This window comes from Dermacentor albipictus, chromosome 5 (assembly GCF_038994185.2).
Source record: "Dermacentor albipictus isolate Rhodes 1998 colony chromosome 5, USDA_Dalb.pri_finalv2, whole genome shotgun sequence".
NCBI classification, from domain to species: domain Eukaryota; kingdom Metazoa; phylum Arthropoda; class Arachnida; order Ixodida; family Ixodidae; genus Dermacentor; species Dermacentor albipictus.
In genome coordinates this window covers 159,776,961-159,798,704 of record NC_091825.1, presented here as the reverse complement: position 1 = coordinate 159,798,704, position 21,744 = coordinate 159,776,961, and the positions used below count along the sequence as shown (strand labels likewise).

General features: G+C 46.7%; 1 protein-coding gene and 1 pseudogene across 2 annotated transcripts in view; one reads left to right on the top strand and one right to left on the bottom strand.

Annotated features, from left to right (window-relative positions):
- Nucleotides 1-21,744, bottom strand: part of LOC135916337 (uncharacterized) — a 415,240-nt gene that overhangs the window by 225,192 nt on the left and 168,304 nt on the right. The gene's annotated exons all lie outside the window — the stretch shown is intronic.
- Nucleotides 20,091-20,265, top strand: LOC135916362 (U2 spliceosomal RNA; annotated as a pseudogene).

Below are 21,744 nucleotides of genomic sequence, written 5' to 3'. Positions count from 1 at the left end.
GCGTTGACGTTAAATAGGCTTTTGCAGTAAATTACGCAAGCTCTCCGGAATGTTATGCGTGCCTGAAGAATGGCGTAGAATTTAGCTAGCTGTATTGAAAGAACTTTAACCGCCATCGAGTTCTAATGTGGGGAAATTGAGGGGAGCGTGAAGTTGGATAGGAACTGGAAGGTTACAGTGCGTACATAAGTTCCGGTCCTTGTAAAATATTATTTCTCAAAGTGTCTGAAGGTGTTAAACAGCTGTTATCTGCTTTGTTTACTGGAGAAACGGTCGTATACTTAGATTTAGGTGCACATTAGAGAATCCCAAGTCGTCAAAAGTATTCAGAAGTCCCCATTTTCGGCATGCCCCGTAACCATATCGTAGTTTTGGCATGTAAAACGCAGTAATTTATTCTTTCTCATTTACCAGAAACTTTACGGGGCACAAAGTTTATATTTGGTGAAATTATAAGTTGCATGTTAAGTGTAATGTGTGATGAAAGCTTTATATACACTTTGCAAATAATTACTGAATCATCGTTTTCTGCATAATTTCACGCGTTATACGATGCACCCGCGGTGCCTTTGCTGCTATAAATGAGACATCTCGTCTATATTTCTAGAAAACTGAGAGAGTGTGATGGGTAATATGTAGGCGGAAGTTCAACGTGTGCAGGTTAGTTATGGGTTTAGCAGTGTAATAATTATGCAGGCGCTTCGAAACGTTATGCGCGTGTTTTTAACGAACAGCGTGAAATATAGCCAGCTGTACCGGGATACATGTAACGGCAATGGAAATCACATTTGGTGAGAATTCGGGCAACACGATGGCTGATATAATTTATCGGAAGCTTGAAGTGCAGGGGTGAAGTGGAGCCTTTGATCAACATTTCTTAAACAATTGTTCAAAAGAGTTATATGCGATCAGTGCTATAAAGTATATTGTTTAATTACAGGCATCTTTAATGCAATTACTTGAAAGGAACAGCGCCGCTGGAAAATTGGTCGGGATTCTGCGAGGTCGTAGAGGTATGCTGTCTGTTTTATGTAGTATTCACGAAATGGGAATGAGACAATGTGGCGCATGTCCCGCTATGAGTGTTATGCATTCGAAACCAAGGAATCCCATGGCCCGCAGAAGACCAGATGGTGTTGGCCAGGGCAGGCGTCCTGTCAACCCCTTGTTGACACAACATACTTATTCAACAGCACTGCCTGCGCAATGCCCGTTTCTTAAAGCGAATAACTTCCTTTCTTTTGCCCGTCTTTGTGGTCCAGTCGACTTTCTCTGCTTACGGGTCAAGTTCATCATGGAACCCTACTGTCAACATCGCCAATGCTAGGCGACGTGCTGCCTCTCGAGAACTCTGTGGCCCCTTAAGACTTAGATGCTGTGGGCGCTGTGGCCCCTATGTCGCGTTGCTCCGTAGGGGTTTCTCCGTATAAAACAGCACTTGCATGTAGCCTCGCTATTTCTCCGCCACCAGGGCTGACGGTGACCTGGTGCGGTCGTCGCCGAAGTGCGCTGCGGATCTCTGTCGTCATTCCACTGCCATGATGCCACCGTCTTCTCGGCATCGTCGGCTCGCTGTCGTTAGTTCGATGCCGTCTTGGTCATGCTGCCGTCGTCGTCCAGCCGTAAGTGTCTCCATCGCCGTCACAACGTGGTCGTCGCACCACCACCGCGGCCGTCACGCTGTATGTCCGCCGACCAAAACACGTCGCCGGCAATTTGCACCGCTATCAATAAACGCCCTTACCGACGCCAGCAATATAATTTGGAAATATTTACAGTGTGTCTATTTGATTTCTGTGGCGCGCAGAAAGAGAGACAGAGAGATGCAGGAAGAGGGAAAGATTCGCCGTGGTTGCTCAGTGGCTATGGCGTTAGGCTGCTGAGCACGAGGTCACGGGATCGAATCCCAGCCACGGCGAGCGCCTTTCGATGGGGGCGAAATGCGAAAACACCCGCGTACTTAAATTTAGCTGCACGTAAAAGAAACCCAGGTGGTCGAAATTTCCGGAGTCCTCCACTACGGCGTGCCGCATAATCAGAAAGTGGTTTTGGCACGTAAAACCCCATAATTTAATTTTTTTTGAAGAGGGAAAGGTAGGGAGGTTAACGAAGGACATGCCCGGTTGGCTACACTACACTTGGGGAGGGAAAAAAGGTAAGAACAGGTAAGGGGAGAAAAGAAAAATAATGATTATTCACAGTAAGTCGCAGAGGAATCTCCACTGTCACAAGCGTTCATACAATCTAGTGTCATTCAACAAGTGCACAAAGGCTTTTGTGGCCTTTTGCATGCAAGAATGCATAGGCCATGGTCCATGGGTCTTTTCATTTGAGGGCGCTCTGTTATCTAGCAGGTTGAGTTTCGCTTGTAAAGTACGTCGTTGAGTGTCGAAGGATGGTCAGTGGCACAGAAAGTGCTCTAGAGTCATCGCACGCGCACAAGTTGCACTCCACACTGTTGGCCATTCCTATTAAGAATGAATAGGAATTTGTAAATGTGACGCCCAACCCCATGCGACACAATGGCGCGCAGAACTCACCAACTCCTTTAGCAAAAGGGTGCCTGGTCCGGAGCTATGGGAAAATGTAGCGAACTTAGGCAACATGCTTGCTAAATGAGCATTCCTATTAAGAATGAATAGGAATTTGTAAATGTGACGCCCAACCCCATGCGACACAATGGCGCGCAGAACTCACCAACTCCTTTAGCAAAAGGGTGCCTGGTCCGGAGCTATGGGAAAATGTAGCGAACTTAGGCAACATGCTTGCTAAATGAGCATTCCTATTAAGAATGAATAGGAATTTGTAAATGTGACGCCCAACCCCATGCGACACAATGGCGCGCAGAACTCACCAACTCCTTTAGCAAAAGGGTGCCTGGTCCGGAGCTATGGGAAAATGTAGCGAACTTAGGCAACATGCTTGCTAAATGAGCATTCCTATTAAGAATGAATAGGAATTTGTAAATGTGACGCCCAACCCCATGCGACACAATGGCGCGCAGAACTCACCAACTCCTTTAGCAAAAGGGTGCCTGGTCCGGAGCTATGGGAAAATGTAGCGAACTTAGGCAACATGCTTGCTAAATGAGCATTCCTATTAAGAATGAATAGGAATTTCTAAATGTGACGCCCAACCCCATGCGACACAATGGCGCGCAGAACTCACCAACTCCTTTAGCAAAAGGGTGCCTGGTCCGGAGCTATGGGAAAATGTAGCGAACTTAGGCAACATGCTTGCTAAATGAGCCTTCCTATTAAGAATGAATAGGAATTTGTAAATGTGACGCCCAACCCCATGCGACACAATGGCGCGCAGAACTCACCAACTCCTTTAGCAAAAGGGTGCCTGGTCCGGAGCTATGGGAAAATGTAGCGAACTTAGGCAACATGCTTGCTAAATGAGCATTCCTATTAAGAATGAATAGGAATTTGTAAATGTGACGCCCAACCCCATGCGACACAATGGCGCGCAGAACTCACCAACTCCTTTAGCAAAAGGGTGCCTGGTCGGCATGTGTGTATTGATCTACACAGCGTATTCCATCTGCAGGGCAAGCTCGCGAGCTCGTGGCAGGTAATAAAATAATTCTTTTCTCATCAGTGTCCGTCTTTAAGCTGCTCATTGAAGCGCTCGTTCTTGTCCGGAGCTATGGGAAAATGTAGCGAACTTAGGCAACATGCTTGCTAAATGAGCATGGTGAAGAAAGTACAGACGTACATGAAAACAAAAAGATAGAAAGCGCTTTATGGTATACAGAAGAAAATAGACGCAGTCTTATCCCAGTAGCCGATGGAAGGTAGCCTGCAAGAAATTAGCCCTACGAAGTTCACTCATTGAATGTGTTATACGTTCCACAGGGCATCTTATCTTCCATAGAGACAGCGCAGTGGAGAGCTCTGAGCTAACTTGGGTGATCTAGAGCTTTATATGCACTGGAATTTACGCACATGGACTTGTTCATCTCGCGGTCAACGAATTACGGTAGCTGAAGCAAACAACCAATTTGAAGACCTCTTGCACAAAAGCATGTCACTATTACTGCAGAAGCGGCACGTCGGGTGCACCTCAAGGGTAGACGTGCCTTTCTTCGCGCTGCAACTCCTTTGCACCCGCTTCGTTCCGTGGGTACATGGCATTGGCGTGTCTTTTTTCCATTTTGGTTTGGCCTGGATTCACTGATGCTATTCGCGCAAAATTACTTTGCCGGCCGTGACTGCCTTTCGTGGATGAGCAGGCGAGGGGATCACGTCTGTGGCATGGAAAATTAGGGAATAAAGGAGGGTCGGACGCCAACGGGAGAAGCGCATTACATTAACGAGCTTGTGCACAGAGGCGTTCCGCCAGAAAAAGGCGGCACGGCTGCTTTTGTTTCTTTTGCGTTCAAAAGTTTTGCGTAGTCATACTTAATTGAAAGAAAAAAAAAAGCCTTTTGATAGAAAATACTCAGCATAGTGATTTGAAAACTTTAAACAATGACTAACTTAAAATGTTAGTATTCGGTATTGGTGTGTACTAGTCCTGCTTAGCATTACCTTTCCATTACTGCCTTTTATCTTGCGTTAGAACACACCGTCATAGTTACAAAATGAAAGCTGCTCTAAGAAAAGATAATCTGGTTACAAAAGACGTAAAGACAGTCGGTATTGTCAAGTTCAAACATACTGTAAAGAGTGAGAAAGTATTGCGCCTTGGTTATATTTTGCAGCCATTCCTTCAAGATTCTCAATGAGTAATTGTTTTTTTCTGATCTGTCATGGGACGCACAGTGTTGCGATATGAAAAGCTAAAAACATCACTAAACAAAATATTATACGAAAGAAAAAAAAAACCACCGAGATAGCCAATTAAGACTGGACCAACAGAATCGTGCTATTTTCTTGATTGCTCGGAATGACGCAGACGAGAGTAAAGACGTACATGGGTGAGCGCTATCTTACATTTCGTTAGTGTTGGGCGAGTTGTTATTTCATTCTCAAAAACTGGTGCAGCGCAACAAAGGAAAGGAAGAAACAGCCGAGTGGGTCAAAGAAGGAGCAGAGCGCTGACTTCCAAGTGTTAGCAGATCACATGAAATATACAGTCACAAGAAATCATCAGACAATATCGTCATAGCATGTCACGGAACGTCACGTCGAGAGAGGACCGTACCACCAATAGTCACCGAACCCGTGGAATTATTTCATGTATGGTTGAAGTGATCAAGAAATTGTACTTCCTGCGAATATACTGCACTGCTTACTCGAGAGATTATTGAAGCCGGTTTCATAGGAAGAGCTGACAGCACCTATGTTTGCGACTCATATTTGTGCCTATCTGGTTCGACAGGAATGTGCTGAAGTCAAAAATACACAAAAGAGCAGCGTCAGAAAGCAACAGGCGGGATTGTGTTGACAGTAACGGTATTTGGCAAGTTTATAACTTTTTCAGAAAAATTTCACCACGGCACTTCGCGAACCGCACTTTGGGAATATCTCTCAAGCATTAACAGCGTCTCTACCAGAGGGGCAGAAAAAGGGAGTGAGAGAGATGATATAAAACGAAGCTAAAGTAATGTTACGGGAGGGGAGTCGGGAGATTCGCTTTCCGCGCAGCTGATCAAGCGTGGCTGGTAGTAGCGGCTCCAGAAGCTCGCAGCGCTGCCCCCTCGCTGCTGTCAATGCTCTCCCCGTAGGATCACGCACATCGCGAACGCTGACTCGGTTTGGAGTGGGGGCGGACCGAAGGCAGTGTATCGCAGCGGGCGGTAGCGTGTCCGCACGCCAGTTCCTGCGTCAATGAGTCTACAGCGGTGACTCATAGTTCAGCCGAGTTCTGTCGAGACGAGGTAGCGAGGTCTTCCGGAAAAAACAAACTCTCAGCTGGCGTCCGTTTATGCTGCTGTTTCCATGCCAAAATTGCGCTCACGGCAGGCAAGGCCACGCAGCACTTCTCTAGCCCATCGCCCCCAGGAAAATATAATAAGCGTCATCACGGCGTAGCCGCGAATTATTATTCTATACGTACATCTCCTAATCATTAACCATTTTTTCTGTTTACGACTCTTACATCACTGAAAGCTGCAAGAAGTCATCTTTGCCCTTCCTTTTTCGCACCTCAATCCCACGCCTTGTGTGGAAGCAAATAGCGTTCGAGTGGCCTATTAGAGAGACTGTAGTTCTCAGAGATGTTCGCAAACTAATCTATTTTTCGTGCCTTTGCTTTATCTCTACCGCTATTCTTTCTAGCTTTCATTTACTCTTACCGTTCCCCCCCGTGCAGGGCAAAAAACAAAAACAAAAAAAAAACAGAATCTCTTCCGGTTAACCACCCTGCCTTCCCGACCCCGCTTCTTTCTTTCTATCCATCCATCCATCCATCCATCCATCCATCCATCCATCCATCCATCCATCCATCCATCCATCCATCCATCCATCCGTCCATCCATCCATCCATCCGTCCATCCATCCGTCCATCCATCCATCCATCCGTCCATCCGTCCGTCCATCCGTCCGTCCATCCGTCCGTCCATCCGTCCGTCCATCCCTCCGTCCATCCGTCCGTCCATCCGTCCGTCCGTCCGTCCGTCCATCCATCCGTCCATCCGTCCATCCGTCCATCCGTCCATCCGTCCGTCCGTCCGTCCGTCCGTCCGTCCGTCCGTCCGTCCGTCCGTCCGTCCGTCCGTCCGTCCATCCATCCATCCATCCATCCATCCATCCATCCATCCATCCATCCATCCATCCATCCATCCATCCATCCATCCATCCATCCATCCATCTATCTATCTATCTATCTATCTATCTATCTATCTATCTATCTATCTATCTATCTATCTATCTATCTATCTATCTATCTATCTATCTATCTATCTATCTATCTATCTATCTATCTATCTATCTATCTATCTATCTATCTATCTATCTATCTATCTATCTATCTATCTATCTATCTATCTATCTATCTATCTATCTATCTATCTATCTATCTATCTATCTATCTATCTATCTATCTATCTATCTATCTATCTATCTATCTATCTATCTATCTATCTCAATCTCTACATCTGCTTAACAGACATGCTACAGGTTAGTAGTCTTCGTAAAGGTTTTCAGAGGATTTCCATCACTCTTTCCATACTGTTTGTTGCGTGGCCTTTCATTGGAAAGCTGTATCACCGCTAAAATATAGATTAATATTTTCCCGCGCAACGATACCTGGCTCGCCAGTAAAATCACTGATGCGATGTTTGAAGCCGCTAAGGGATTGAGCGCCGGAGGAGGAAGGTGCCTGGAGGCGGAGAAGAGAATAGTGCGCCAGGGAAAATACGAAGGAACGCTCCGAGCAGGCGCAAAAGCAACGTCACCTAGAGGAAAGTCTAGGTGGCGTTCAGCGAAGCAGGGAAGGAAGAACACTGATTCGCAGTGGAGAAAAAAGAACTGGGAAGCTTACTAGGAAGTGTGCGGCCTCTATGGTGAGCAACACAGCAACAAAGAACGTGAAGCAGAAAGTCAGAGAGGCTGAGATAATCTCATGGGTGGCGGCAATGGAAAAGAAACATGCCATGAGTAACTACCTAAGAAGAAAAAAAAACGAAATCAGGAAAGAAACAATTTATGACCACTCAAAGGGAAGCTCATTACTTTTAGAAGCGAGATGAGGATGTCTTAGAAGACGTAGGTATAAAGCGAGATATAAGAAGGAAGAAGAAGCATGTGCTTGCTGCGGTAAAGTTAGGGAAACGATGGAGCACGTTGTATTATAATGTGAAGGTATTTGCCCAGCGGTCGATTTAGGAATCACTGGCCTTTTTGAAGGCCTTGGGTTCAGCGAGAGCAGGTGGAATGGAAACATGTCCCCAATAGAGATTAGTAAGAGGCGATTGAAAGATTGGTGGAAGAAAAGTAGGGAAACGACAAACAACCGGAGGCGTACAAAAACACAATAGGGGTTCAGAAACTTTGGTTATGGGAATTATTCGTCTTTTCGTTAACATAGATAGGGCATTTGTAAATAAAATAACAAGAGCTTGGTGGAGCATCGCACCATCCCGTTCCAAAGAGAACGCTCATAACATCCATCCAAGGCGACAGGAGCCGAAGCGTCGCGGAGGAGGAGGGTAGGCGGAGACGCGCTAGGTTGACCTTTCCGGGCAGTTGCAACTTGTTGCGTTTGCGCTATGCAGATACCGGGTTCGTCTCCTGATCGAGTGACCGAGCGGCGAGCGAGTAGGAAGGAGCAGCAACGCAAGCGGCGGCAGGCTGACCGCGAGTCGACCGATCTGGAAGTCGTCACCAAGTGCCGTGCATTACCAAATTGCTTGAAATAATAAAGACTGTATTTCATTACAGTACCTTACCATCCTTTCCAAGGGCACTTTACACTTTATACATATTCGCGAAACGGGCATAAGGCATACGAAAGAAAATGGCAGTTTTCGCCTGTAAGGTGAAGCATCGATTGTGATAGCAAATTAATGGGCAGCTATACAAAGTATGGATAGTAGTTTCAACGGCTGCATAAACTTGCAAACATTCGCTTATAAGTAAATTAAGGAGCATGGAGTCAACACGGACAGGCAAACATGAACACATCACACTCGATGAGCGTGGACAGTCGCTGTCAAAACGCTGTCGGGAGGAAGCGGGGGCAGAAACAGCGAGCGAAGTGACCTTCGTACTGTCTGTAGCTTCAACGCTGAGCGGCGAGAACGCAGCACCCACAAAGAGGTATGAGTCATCGGCGCACCTAGAAGCTGCAGCGCAGCAGCCAGCGCTGTGACTTTCGTGTCGTATATTGCTCCAAGGCAAACGAAGCGGAGAGAACACAGTACGCACAAAGGTATGAGTAGTCGATGCGCTCAGACTCCGACCTCAACGCAGATCACTTTCAAGATACGGCGCGCGCATTCCCGGAATGGGGTGGTACCGCCGGAACACAGGGCCGCTCTCCATCCCTCCCCTTCCGCCGGAGCCTAGCGAGCGACGGAACACGGCACTCCCTAGGCATGTGATGAAGAAAAAAGTGAGCCTATTTTTTTATTTTGTTTTCTAAATTTTCAACTGGGCTAAAAATCAACACATATTAAACTGTGTCTTATTGTAGACGTAAAAGTGTCGTATTCGTTACATAGCTAAAAATTGGTAGCGGAGCGAAGTCTAAGAATTCTGTGATATTTTAGCGTTCTCTAAATTTGGAAAGAAAGCTTAACATATGACGACCTTTGGTAAGAAAGATGTGCCACTGAAACGTGTGGTCGATGCCCTATCATTGAAAGTTAACACGCATAAATACACCAATATTGTATGTCAAGCTAATAGCGTGATGTCCGCTTTAAAGGATTCCGGAAGTCATTAGGGAAACATGAAACCAGTCAGGTTTTCAAGATAATTGTAGTCTCGTCGTCTTGGCGTAGTTTTGTTTGTTCATCCTGTAAAGCATGCTCTTTTGTGATGCATCTCGCTTTGTGGCGGAACCCAACCGAATCATAAGCAGGAGACGACTGCTCGAGAGTGTCTGGCGGGTGTTTGCACTGAAAGGTGTAACTAAAGTTTCCTTCGCACCTCGCCATACCACTGTAGCAGAACGGCAACATCTCATTGGCTCCTCCGTTTTGTTAATGGTTTCCGCTCTTGCCATTTTCACTGGGTGGCTTGCTGCCAAGTCAAGCGAAAGTGACGTCCCCACGAGTAGGCCACATTGGCCACCGCAATCGCTGTATGCTCTAGAAGTCACGCTAAAGTGACGTATAGATGGATGGATGCAAAACTTTAATGAAGGTCCCGAGGTACGCGACTCAGCGCGCTGCGGGCCGCTCCCACGTTGGGACAGTCAGGCCATGCCCGACCGCCGGATCGTGGGCCCTCTGGACAGCCCTTTGGACCAGCATTGTGGGCCCTCTGGACAGTTGCGCCCCGGCATCGGGGCTCTTGATAGCGGAGAGCCACTTGTCCTCATTGATTTGTTCTATGCCTCGTAACGAGGGGCAACGCCAGAGAATATGGTCTAGGCTAGCGATGTCATTGCAGTGCCTAGAGAACTAGTGGCATAGGTGTCGGGATAAATTTTGTGGAATAAAGCCGGGCTGGAATATGAGCCTGTTTGCAATATTCTGAGGGTGCATGCTTGCGCTCTATTTAACTTCTTGTGTGGAAGGGGAAAGTCTTTCCTGCCGAGATAAAAGTGCTGCGCATTTTCATTGTGTGTGGTCCGTTAATCTCTGTTCTACACCAGTGCGCGCCGGCGTTGGAGTTCTCTATGGTCGCGGAAAGCGAGACCTCGTGCCTTGGAGTGGGCCAGCTCGTTGAGGTCTTGAGAGTGTGGGTGGCGATGCTTTTGCCATCGAGGTTGCCACAGGCTTCCTTACACACGGCGTCAACACTGAAGGCGTTGATGGCTGCCCGGGAGTCGCTGAAGATATTGGTATGTTTGTCGTTCAGGAGGGCCAAGGCAATGGCCCCTTGCTCGGCCGCATGTGACGACGTGCTTCGTACCGAAGCGGCGTTAACGGTCGAACCTTTGTGGTTGATTGACACTACCGTGAAATTGTTGCTGTTGCCATACTGGGCCGCGTCAACGAAGCAGCTGCGGCCAGGGAGTTCTGTTGCGCGGCGTAGGAGCGCCACCGCTCTGGCCTTACTTCTTGCTACGTTGCGCTGGGGATGCATATTGCGCGGGGCGGCGGGAGATATGATGATGTTATCTTTCTGCTCTTTCGGAAGGTTCTGGTAGGCGTCTTCGACAGTGGGCGGGGGGACGCCGATCTCAGGGGGACGCCTATCCTGATGCCGGAGAGCCTGAGAATCGGTGTCCTTTCTTGTGCTTCTGCAATCTCTTCCAGGGTATTATGAATACCCAACTGCAGGAGTCGGTCGGTGCGTGTGTAGTTTGGTAGTCCGAGCGCGCTCTTGATCCCCCTCCTTATCATGGCATTTAGCTTGTGTCGCATGGCCGTCTTCCAGACGTGCATGGGCGCTACGTACGTAAAATGGCATAAGAAGAAAGCGTTGACTAGCCTTATCAGATTCCCTTCGCTCAAGCCTCTCCTTCTGTTAACTACCCGCCTGATTAGACTGATGACGCTATCCGCCTTCTTTGCTAGTTTGTGAATGGTGATGCTATTCGTGCCCGCACCTTCGTGTGTCATTCCCAATATTCCAATGGACGCGACTTTGGGAATGCGATCTCCGCACCTGGTGTAGAGATTAATGTTAATTTTAGTGGGTGTTTCCAGTTCTGTGGCTTGCGGCCCTTTCTAGTTGGGCTGTAGAGAAGGAGCTCCGACTTCGTTGGGGAGCACCGGAGGCCCATGTCTGTTAGAAAGCGCTCTGTAGTGTCGACAGCTTCCTGGAGAGCGGCTTCGACTTGTCACACAAGTCAGCAGACACATCAGCAAAAACTAAATCAGTCACTCCAAGATCAACTTTGAATACCTCGACGATGACTTCGACGTAGACGAAGACGGAGAGCATCGCCGAATGCACAGTTGCAACAAGGAAAACGACAGTGAGCAAGGCAACTAAACCAAAGGCGAACTCAACGAATATGACGCTTCGCAAGAAAGAAACGTCGTCGGACAGATCTTCAGCACCACCTATCAGAACTGCCCTCACCCCAAAGATTCCTGCGACAACGCTGTGCAAAACGGCGCAAAAGACACGGGCATTTTCCCGGCGTACTGGACCAACAGAAACGTTGCCTCAATGACCTAGTCCACCGAAGATTCGAGCAGGAGACACCGCGTGTCTACAAGTCGCAACTACACCTAAGTTCCCATGGGGGCCATCTGTCCAAACCCTTCATCGAGGCATACATATGTTGTGCGGAGTGCAACAGCCAGCCTCGGCTACTCGAGCTCTGCTGGACGTCACCGAACTGCCAGACTGACATGGTTCATGTGAGGAGATTAGGATGAAATCATCCGGCCCTTTACCAAAGACTATCTCGGGGGGAGGGGGAAGCATGTGACTAACCGCACAAGGATGGTGCGGTGCGATAGTGGTCAAAGAGCAAGTTGAAGTATAAAGGCAGTGATCGGGCTGCCATGTTTGTCTTCGTCCGCAACCTCCTGCCGGGGTCACATATATATATTTATTTAGCCCTGCAGAGGACGCTAAAGTTGGCAAGGAAACATAAGATGGTCCCAACATCTTTGATTTGTCGTTGCCCCATTGTTCAACTTTGTTACAATTCAAATTTGGTGCCTCCATTCTTAACAACAGTTGTTACAAATGTGATACCTAGTGAGCTATAGGAAGAAAAACAACGAAGTGAAGAAACGGACATGCTTCCTCGGGTGGCGTGTGCGATGCCGGTTTGGAAACGGTCAGAGCAGCCGGAAAAGAGCAGAACGAAGATACCCGCTGCCGCCGTGCTTTCTCAACGTGTCCTTTATTCCTTGTCTGTGGCAACACGACAGAGGAGAGAGAGAGAGGGAGAGAGAGAAGCGGAATGAAGATAACGGGCAGCATTTGTGTCCTACACCTATCGTGGCTCACTTCCCGTCGCACGAAGCGACCGGAAAGCCACGAACCAGAGAAAGTGGGTGAAGAGAGATAAGAGATAAGAGGAGCGACCAAAAAGAATAAAAGCCGGTAGTTGGAGTGTAGGGTGATACCATAGAAGAACGAAGCACGATTAGTGGAGACACTATGAGCGCCATATACTCTGTGTCTGGCTGTGGTTTGGATCGCGCCGCGTGTCAGACGAAGAGAGCTGTGCCGCAGTTTGCCGCCGGCTCACCCTGTGGCAGTTATGAAACACCCCTCCGATCAGGCCTCCATCGTATTGATTGGGACATGCGCAATGGTGGCCCAGAGGAGAGGCAGTGTGGATGAAGGGAGTGACATACCATGACGGGCGCTGGGGGTATGCTTCAGTTAGTTTATTCCAGTCATCTATTGTTTGTGGAAAAAAAGAGTACCGAAAAGTGTCAGTCTTTGCGAAAATAGGTGTTAGAGAATGAGGGTAGTGGTGCCGAGTGAGTCTGCTTGTCAAGGGGGATACGTATTTTGTGGTGTCTAAGGTAATCATATGATTAATTAAGTTTGAAAGAAACTCTAGCCGACTTTTCTTTCTTCGGAGTCAGAATGGAGTCAGAAAGGTTCTCTGTTGCAAATGGGCGGCTGTGGAGACATTCTGCCTAGTTCATACTCACAACCATTCTTTCAGGGTGCCTTCATTTCATTTTCACTGCCATAACATTAGGCTTCTATTTGATGTCCTTGTTTTATATATACATTTGAAGTTAGCAAATTATAATGTGTTCGTCACGTCACTTACGCTGTTACTTTATTAGTTGTCAACGAGATTGTGTTCCAGTGCATTTTTACAGGACATTTACGCACATGTAATTCATCAGTCATGCTATTCATACTAAAACCTGTCATTCTTCCATGTTAACAATTTGTTGAAACTGCTGTAATTTATGTTTTATTCCGCTTACTTTGTAAAGGAGGTCCCATTGCAGTCGTTGATTTCGGGACCTCTTTCTGTATATTGACATCTTGTAATCTTTCCAATCATCTCAATAAAAACCGATTCTCATTCTGATTCTGTGGTGGAGAGTACCGATCGGCTACTATATTTCTCCATAGTCTACAGCTAAATATAAAGGAATAACTAAAGATGAATGAAGAAAATGGCAATAAATTTAAGGCAATGAAGGATAGCCATAATCTAGCCATATAGCCATAGACAAGCATTATTTGCCGAGCGACCTAGTGGTCGCTCGGCAAATAATGCTTGTCAGGGACTCTAGCCAAATTCTCTATGACTTTGTAGTCTTTAGCCGTTGGTGCAAAGACTGCTGTACGTATGCTAACGCAGATGGAGTGCGCAAGCACATATCTTTACATTAAATCCACAGCACCAATCATAATTACAGCAATTGGGGAAACAAAAAAACAATTAAAGCGCAGACATGGAAGCGTTTCGCACAGAACACGAATTGACCAAATATAGTCACACGAAAGCTAATGTTTAGACAAAATATAAAGTTTTAATGGAAACTGCCAGCAATATTGTACGAGCGCTGTGGGTCAGGGACAGGAGACGAAGGAAATACAACACGGTGGCGTGTCATGTCGCCTCTGTCTCGTGAAATAAAAGTGTATGCTGTTGTCTTTCGTTGCCTGCTGCCCATTTAACCTTACGGATGTGAACTTTGCTGGGACTCACTATAGTAAGTCTTTGTTATGTTTATAAATTTTGTGCGTAAGGTAGCTCCTGGATGCATCCTCACGAAAAAAAACAGATATCGACATAAGGCCAGGTGCGCCAAATAGTTTGAATTTGCGTGATTTTTTTATATTGTTGTTCTGTGAATAAGTTTACTAGAGATAAGTGTCGCACTGAGACGTTATGTTGGCTGCTTGCGGCACAATTATGCGGGAAGGGACTGTCACTCAATTACATTTTTAAGGAGCTACAAGAGTCGAGAATACTTTTTTCGCCTCAACACCGCTTCATCGCGTAAGTGACAGCTGTTCATTCACGTGCGCTAATTAAAATGTAGGGTGCAGCTATCGAGTGCTGACTGGAGCTTCGTCTTCTCAACATCTTTGTCGCGCACTTTGCTACTGCTGAGTGCACTGTCACGACGTCGCATTTTTTTTTTTTGCCACCTGCCCATGTCTTCGTGTACTCGAGAAGCATACGCGGGAGTGATTGTAGGATGGCCTAATATACTCTCGGATGTGCTTCAAGGAGCCCGGTGTCATCGCAGGGAAGCGTGGCAGCGTACGTTACGAGTGCCTTTACGAATGAGCAAGCAAGACGTCTGCGTCTTGACAAAGAGGAGCGTTCTGTTCTTTCTGTATTCCAGCGTCTTCAAAGACGTTGCGGACGTGTTCAAGTTGGGCTTGACCAATGCTTAAGAGTCTCGTCACCATGTTCAAGAAATTAGGCCTACTTGAGGAAACACAGCTGCACCCACCACGGAAGCGAAATTTGAAGTATGTGCACACTTTTTTTTTGTTTTTTGAACTGATGGTATTATCAACTGACGACGCGACAAAAAGAAAAAAAGAAAAAGAAAGCAGTAGAAGAAAAGAACGTGACTGTTGTGATGGCTGTTTCACAACTTTTAATGGCAGTCGAGAAATAATATGCTTTATCGTCGTTGTTGTGTTACACTCAAACGTTACGCATTTCGAGCTGCAATACACTGCCTTAAAGAGCAAGAAAAGCAAAAAAAAAGCAAACAAGAAGGAACAGAGCCTATTCAGGCGACTTCTTTGGCTTTGAACACATTTGATGGGGCTTGTTAAGAATGGCGAGCTGCAAGGCGAAATTTCCACCCAATTACTACTGGGGGACAAGACGCGCATCCCCCACTCTCCGTCGCTGCAGCTAGGATGCGTTCGAGGAAGCGGGTTTTGTGCTGAAAACCGCCTCCATCCACCAGCCCCATCGCCGTTGTGACGGAACGAGTTCGGTGGGCGAACAATGGTGCCGGAGCTCTCCAGCGCGGACCTGATCTGCTGCGCATGAGCAAGCTGCCGCGGGAAAGCCGTTTTTGTTGCTTCCCATGCCTCGACCAGACGCAAGACAACGAGCTACCCACCATTGGCTCCGATACTTCCCGGAACGGCAGCTCTCCGACGCCGGCGTCGGGCATCGGAATGTGTGTGCCTTTGTGTACGTAAACTGTTCTGCGGGGCGGCGGCAAGTTGACGATGAGTAAACGAACATTCGCCGCCTTGTATCGCCGGCGGACCGAGTGTATAAAAACTGCTGTTGTGCGGATGCTCGATACACTTCTCTTGGGCAGTCATGTTAGACTGATACACTTCTCTCGTGCAGTCATGTTGGGCTGACACTTTTTTTCTCAAGCAGTCATGTTAGACTGATTTAATTTCCGTAAATAAACCAATTTTCCTCGTTCTCGATGAGAAGCAGTTCTTCCCTTCATCAGCGTTCTCAGCGTGGATAAGTTGGACAACGGCATGGGCCAGCTACCTCCGAATTCATGCCGGACTCCAATCTTGGCAACGGATCTCGAGCGATGGGATTGAGCCCCCAATCCTGACAGGCTGCAGCATTCTGCCACAGTAGAGACCACCACCTTGTTTGTGTGCCTGTATTTTTCTGACAATACCGCGAGCTCTTTGAGGGGGAATGACCAAAACTCCAGCGTTTATAGTGTGATTTGGTGACGTGGGGCAGGAGACGTGTGGTTGAAGAATAATTGTGTGTATTTGTAGGAGATTTCGGACCCTGGCTAGTTTGTGTGCGTGTGCGCACGTTTGAAATGCGTGGAATCTAGCATTTAGATATGTTGTACAACAACATCAAATAAAGAAATGGCCCTCTCTTGAACCTAAATCCAAGAAGAAATTATTAATGCGAAAGTATTATATAGATCATAAAGCGGAAAATCAGGTGGCGTGGCCGTAGATGGTACAAAACGTCACATGGTCACCGAGACGCACTCGTGCCACTGCTTGCGCGTTCTTTGTCGCCTTCTTCCACAACTGGCTCCGATGCGGCTCATCATGTCAGCTTTAAAAAGCTGATATGATGGAGGGTCAGTGTGGTATACCACACTGACCCTCCCTCTGCGAAGGCGCCGATGGCACTGTGCCACTGCCAGTAGGTGCGGTGATTTCGGTGAGTTCTGTCCTGCGCTCCGATGGAACCTTTGACTTCCACTGCTCAGTCAGTAGCTGCGCCCGGCATCTTTGGACGCCCACGCAAGTACGCGAACGAGGCCGAGGCACGTGATGCGAGAAATGATGCACGGCAATGTGAAAACCATACCATTGCGTTTCGTAAAACGAGTGGTCATCGGGAAGACGTCGCAATGCCTTTGCATTCATTCACGTTGGGATGCTTATGGGACTATGACTTTTTTTTTACGTAAGATAGGCACTGTTGAGTGAGTGCACGAACAGATAAATATTCTCGTGCAGTGAGAAACTGTAGCGACAATGACGGGTAGATATTTAACGCGGCGACCCGCAGAGAGTTGCTGCGGAAGAGTTTTATTGCGTAGAGCAGCTTCAGATAACCGCGTTTCAAACTAATCTAGACTATTCATAGCATATTGTCTTACTGGCTTTTTACATGTGTTCTTTAGTGCTAGCATCTTGTTGATCTATTGTCGTGTAACTTCATATTTATTGGGCCGTGCCACGTTTTCAGAAGCTCATGTTTCAGCCTCACCTTTTAAAAACGGCAACATAACAGCACATTTTCGCTGCAACGCGATGTCAAAAAAAAAAAAATAACTGCGGTAGCTTTGGTTGTGCTGGATATAGAATAAATTCTATTACGCATACCGGACAGGAAGTATATTCACCAGTGACTGATCTCACTGGATTGGCCTCAAACGCTTACATTTGCAAAAAAAAAAAACGGCTTGAAGTGTCAGTGTAGCATTCTCAATGTCCGTTTCTATAGATTAGGGATGTTTTTGTTGCCTGTCTAAGATTACTCAACCAAGGTTTGATATTGTCGGCAATCATATAGCAGACACTTTCATGTCTTGCCCCGGTATAATAAGAGATGGGCAGGGCAGCGAATGTGGCTGCCACAGTTCCACTAATTTCACAAGTGGCCACTGGTGCGCTGGGATCTTTGTAAAGCAGAGGCTTGGGCTCAAACGGGGACAGAGGCAGAGCGCACTCTTAGCACTGTGTCTCTACCTCGGTCCCCTATTTTGTGTGTGCATGGCTTTTCGTTCGTAAAGGCAGGCTGGAAGCTGTATTGTATGGTGTGCAAACATAAAAGTTATCACGACAGCGGTAAGCGTCGTTATATGTTAACAAGAGTAATAACGGCGCATCATTCGGGATCGAACCTGCGTAGTCTCGATTCTGAAAGTTCCACTCGGCCGATTCAAGCATGAAGACATGAATACCTGCTTGCATTCCTATGATACACAGAGAAGCGCACTGTGTCGGTGCCTGATTTCTAACAGTGATGATGACGAAGTGGTGTCGCAGCGGCGAAGAGTTGTGAAAGGCGGGGCTAAATTAATACGTGGCAGAGGGAGCGAACACGTGTAAGGATCTTTAAGGCGAACACGAAGATTATAACTATAGGAGGCAAGTGTTAGGAATAAAATAATAATGATAAACAAAGATGCTGTTAGGTTAGGGCAAGACAGATGAATTTTGATGATCCTTTTGTTCATATTCAAACAGTTCCTGCATCTTTTTCTTGCAATGAAAACGTGTTATTACTCAACGAAAAAGGCGAACTTTTCTTTTTTCCCTTAGAAAGATACCAATACTACGATAATGAACGTTTTTAAAACGTTGACCCCGTGGGTTTAACATTCCTTTCTAATCGGGGTGTTTTTTGCCCTCGACAATGTTCTGAAATTTAACTCTTTGTGAAGCTGTGCTTCAACATTAAACGACACGACACGTGTTAGTGTGAGGATTATGTTTGCGTGTATTCTAATTTTTATTTATTTTGCAATCATTGCAAGGGCTCTGTAAGAACTCGTAAATCTGGGCATAAATGCGTGCTGTGAAGATTGAGAAGGAACTGGTGCAATTAAACAAGGGGCATATGAAACGAATGATTCCTGACTTTTGCAGCCAAACAAATTAAATGAAACAAGAAGGGTTCTCTTCAGTTGCGGTTCTATGTGGTTATTAAGAAAATATTGATTCGTCTCTGTGGCTCTCCTTATGCTAGAGCGGCGCATAACGAGCTACGCAACATGCTTTAGTAAATGTTCTCATTAAAGATATTTGCAGGCTTATCGCTTTACTGTGTATTCTTAGGACATATAGACCGCCTCCTCGTGGTGGCATCACTAGGGAAATTAGAGCCCCGACAAGCAATCTTTCCTCCACTTGACAATGGGTTCGTGAATGACTTCACGAATAAATAACCAGTTGTTTCGCAACATTTGAAGAATTTTCGTGTTTCGTTATGAACTGCGAAAGATGCAATTCCTAATTCACTCTAATTCCCGCTTTGCTTCGCAGAAATAATGGTTGAAGACACTCATACGGTTGAGAATGGTGACGGTTGCGCACAATATATAGCAACGGTATGAATGCAGGAAAGCCCGAAGTGATACCAAAGGTGGCGAAGTTTCAAAATTGCACGGTATCGAAGCTGTAACTGGTGTCAGCTAACCACAGGCAGGAATATTTAAGTCGTCTGGAAGCGTAATTTGTTTGGAATTTATCGGAAAATGTGCGCGTGGCAGTTGTGAGTGCTATCGTTTGGCAGAACGCTAGCCAATCTTAAATTTGTGTTTGTGTGCAGCCTTTAAAGTACAGCATGCTGGTGCGCTAATGCAACGTGCACCTTCTGAGGCACTTCAGTTTTCCTGGTGAGAGAAGGTAAGTCGAGTTGCTCTCGAATCCGTGTTCGGTCGCCTCTTTCAGTCAGCAGAATTCAGTTACAGTAAACGAGACGGCATGTGTTTATGTGAAATGTGTTTACTACATAAGAAGCGTGTATATTCTGTTAAGTGTAAAGAAACATGTAAAGGTTGATCTGAACCAAGAGCATAATATTGAAACTGATAAAATTCATGCCATTCCCCTCGGTGAAGGTGGATGACCCGCGAAGCTGTGTATATGGACCCCTCAGCGGCGAACTGTCCATTGCAGTGCGTCAAACGCCATATGCACATAAATGGAAGGCGAGGCGCGACTAGTCGCTCCTCCACGATGTTGAGCGTCGGAAGGTGATGAGCCACCGGGCGGCATACATACCCATGTACAGTTGCAAGACGTGGCACGACACCGTTTGCTAACGAGTTCCGGCACGTATAACCGACAGGCACGTCACCGCACTCCGAGGGCACACACTGTTTCCCCGTAGCAAAGGCGATCACGCGTTGGTCGCAGAGCAGTAACAGTTGTGAGGTCACTCGAAAACCACAAGCGGTCACCCACAACATAGGCCTTACAAAATTGGTTTCCCAAAAACTCCCTCTAAAACCTGGCCGTTATTCCGGTGAAACGTTCCAAGTTTGTGGGATTGGGGCCACATGGACGGTTCTAATTTCTTTCCGCCTCGTGGTCATTTCAGGCAGCACGCTTACGGTACTGCCACCACGGCAGAGTGGAAGGAAAGGAAAGGAAATGCAGAAGCGCTTGGAACGCCATCAAAGAGAGGGTGGTGCGAACGTAGACATGACTGAGGCGGGTCAAGTGTATACTGTTTTTATCAGCTTAATATGTGATACGGTTTGCATTTGGACCTAAAATAGTAAACTTATTTTGCAAGTTGGCGGAGTGCTTAAAGCGTGCTTCCCTCCACCGCGGGACGGCCTGGGTTTGGACTATCTTCGGGATCGGCCGGTGCATGGAGAGAAATTCTCGATCTACACGGCTCGATATAGACGCACGCAATGTTTTCCAGAACCTAACTTAGCCATATACAGCTTCTCTGTAAAAAATAAAATAATATGGAGCAGAGCCAACGCATTTTGGAATTTAGGGTATTTGAAGCATTTTGCTCGTACCTCCCTACCCAGCATCGTTCAGGATTATGCAAAGCGTTAGCAAGTGGGCCAACGTGTTTTTGTACGACAAACAGCTGTGTGTCTTTCCTAGTGTGTGTTTGATGACCGCAGCAAACGACGATGACGACTATCGGGTGACTGCATGGTTTCTACTCCGGGATTTGAACTCTCCGATGAAACGTTAAAACACATTCGACATGAGCCAATCACGTACACGGTACAGCATCGCACTCTTTCTACGTAGCATTAGCTGCTACGAGAAAAGTTTTGGGGAATCTTGGTCGATTCCGAAAACAGGGACTCAGTATAGCACAACGTCGCAAAGCGCGAGCCATGACGACGAAAGAACACAATAAACTGGCACGTGACGCACGCGCCAGCTGTCTCACAGTACTGGTCGGATTTTGCACGAGAGGAGTACGCGTGCGATTACGCGAGTACGCGACAGGTTAGAGCATTGGTCTGCTGTATTCGCACGCAGAAGTTTGATTCCGCTGCGTTTATTACTTTTACAGAGTTTCGAAGTCTGGCCAGACAGGAAATATCGACCCCCTGCAAAGTGCCTGGGGTGAGGCAAGTAATGTTTCCCATTAAAAGGCTTGTTATCCCCTAAATCAGAGCCACCAAAAACGTTGGTTTGGATGACTAGGATTCGCGTTTTTTTGTGATTATCTCTTTTCAGATTTTTGCTCTTGTAAAGAAAACTGCAACGCACAATAGGCTTGCGCGCAGCATAGCTTAGCTCTGCCGAAAACGTGAGAATGTACCAAGCTGTCAGATTGTTCGAAGCGTAGCACTCAAGAACATTGTATTTGTGATGGCTGCAACAGCACAAATGGTACACTCATAAAAAAGAAAGGTCGCAGTGCTTGCTACCAATGGTGTCACATCACTTGCTAGCTTAATATAACCGCACTTGGTAACGATAAAGTCAGTAATATAGCTGACTAAACAAGGTAGGCACGGGTACTAATAGGACTCAGCTACCGATTCCGACGCAGTTAGCACGACTGGATTCAAAGTTTCTTTTTCTGCAACTCATATATCGGACTAACTGTGGAATACACCACAGCTGGTCCGGTATATGCAGCCGAGGTGAAAATAATTGTATTAAGTGGTGCTAACTGGCATTACACTGAGGTAGAAAATGGTGTGGCACTAGATAGTAACTACTACGACCTTTTTTTTAACGCGACAGCTTTAAAGAGTTCGTGTCGCAAAAAAGCCGGTGTCGTCGGTGTCAGCGGCGTTGACTGTGAGTGATAAATCCCGGCAGGCACTTCATGAATAAAAACAACTTGCAAGATGCGCTGGATGGGAAT